This window comes from Acanthochromis polyacanthus, chromosome 23 (genome assembly GCF_021347895.1).
Source record: "Acanthochromis polyacanthus isolate Apoly-LR-REF ecotype Palm Island chromosome 23, KAUST_Apoly_ChrSc, whole genome shotgun sequence".
Taxonomy (NCBI): domain Eukaryota; kingdom Metazoa; phylum Chordata; class Actinopteri; family Pomacentridae; genus Acanthochromis; species Acanthochromis polyacanthus.
Genome location: NC_067135.1, coordinates 5,548,438 through 5,550,839, shown reverse-complemented (window position 1 = coordinate 5,550,839; position 2,402 = coordinate 5,548,438).

The window sequence follows — 2,402 nt, the reverse complement described above, 5'->3', positions numbered from 1 at the left end:
TTACTGGGTGTGTTTTATAGTAAAATCCACAAAAATAAAAGCCAGAGTCAGAAAAATCCACACGTTTGATTTTGAAGAAGAGAGTGGAACCGTTAGAAGTCAGTCCAAATCTGTCCGTTCCCACTCCACCGTAGAAAAAAGCTTCCTGAGTAGAACTGAAAATGGATGAAATACGGCGGGGATACGTTCTGTTGACGAGTTTAAACCAGATTATCTGAGAAGGAGAACTGGAAAAGTTGGCGCACAGCAGAGTGACATCTTCACCAAGCTGGACCTCCACCATCTGAGACTCAGTAACTGACAGGAAAATCCAGCCTGAAACAAAGAGCAAAGACATTTATTTCTCAGCTGCTGAAGTTTAAAACAGATACACCACCACACAGGAATCAATGGAAGGAAAGAGGAGGGGTTTTTTATGTCTACCTAACATTTACATCAACTAAACAATAACATACTAAATCACTCATACAAAAAAAAAAAAAGGAGCATGAAGGCTTCCTTTTAACAAACTTAAAACTCTGTATCCTCATGGGCTGGACTGACTAAAATTCTAAATATAGTTGAGAGTAATTCAGTGTCAATACTCACCGAAGCTGCAGAGAAATAAAGCTGGTATCAAGGTAAAGTTCTTCATGGTGTGTCTGACTGCTGCAATCTCCGCTATTGAACTGTTCTTCCGTAGAGACACTATCATTTCAAGGGGCGGGGTATTTATTGGTCTCTTTTTTTTTGTGTAAGTTGTTTATCTTCCCGCAATGACAGAAATGCTCCCTACAAAACACGTGATTAAACACAATGTTGGCCTCAAGTCATTTTTCAAACTTTATTATTGTGCAGCACGTTTGCACAGAAGTCACTGTAAAGTACTCATTAGATATTAAAACTTGCGCAATTTCAAACCTGGTTAACTAATGTGATGCACCAATGTATGTGCATTCAACGACAATAAGAAGCAGGAGGCCTCACCAGAGAGAAAGTACAGACTCATGGTAAAAATACAACCAGCAGATAAACTTAGAGAGGCTCATAGTGAACCAGATGACTGAATCATACTAATCTGCTCTTGTGTTTGTGCTTTTGGAAAATCATCGCGGTTGTTCTCGTTGGCTTTTCACCTACACTGTCTCTCTGTGACAAGGGTTTGATGTGGGCTGAGCCAATAAGATCAGTGATGATTGACCAGAGTCTCTACCTGTCAGAGTTTTGGTCTGCACCAGTGCAAGAGTGAGCGACGTGCACGTTGACTGTTTGACAGGAAGAGGCAACACAGTGTGGTCTAATGCGATGATCACGAGGCTTGTAAGATCAAAGGTTTCTAAAATGAAAACGTAAAAGGAAGTAGGAAATACTGGCTGAGAAAATTCAAAGTCTCGAGAGTTGCATACAAGTTTTGGAAAAACATACGGTGCACTTAGGTCAAATCTGATTATTAGATGTATAATCAGTGAAATGATATGTTACAGGTGTGAATTAAGAAACATTATGAATAAAAATACATGCTGCATTGACTTTCACCCACTTGACTACAGGTAAAGCAAACATAACATTTTAAAAGGAGCAGTGTATCCACATTCAAGAGTCCAAATCAGAAAGTTCAGCACTTTGTGTAATAGATATCTGGTTAAACATGAGACCGATCATCCATGAGATCTTTAGATATATAAAATGCGTGTCATGCATGACGTCATCCATCTCCATGAACGATGGAGGTGGTATTAAATCGCGTGGAGATAGATGCTTGTTCCAGGGGCTCGTTGAAAATATCAGTGAGGACCTCGATCTAAGTTGCTCAGTGCAGGCTCTAAGTACCCATCCAGGAAATGAGACAGTTCTGATGTTCTAGATTTCAGATGAAGACACAGATCTTTAAGTAAGCAAAAATCAATAGTTTCAATACTTCATTCTATTACCATGATTTAGCATCATGTCAAACTGTACTTTTATTCCACTGACTGTAAAAGTTTTGGTGTCTGTGTCTGATGGCTAACTAAAAATGTAATTTTTAATTTAATGATATCATTTACAGAATCTGTGCTCTGATGACTTGAACTATGCAACAGTGACATTTGCTAAAAGAAGAACAGAGATGGAGCCAAATGTTGTGTATGCTGCCACCAGTTGAACCGAACTGCAGCTCAGAGTGAAACTGAAGCCTCCTCAGTCTGCTGCTTTATGAGTCTTGTGGTTGGGGTTGTTACCATTACAGTTGTCAGAAAGATGCCATTTTGCAGTGCAGAAATGTGATTTGTGTTGAAGAATAATAACATTTGTGTCTGTTCAGACTCTGAAAGTGAGAGTCAGAGTGAGCAGCAGTGGAGGAGAGAGTGAGAACACACCACTGGTAAGACAGGAAGAGATGACAGTGTGGTCTGAGGACAGCTGAGGTGGAAATCATGAGGCCT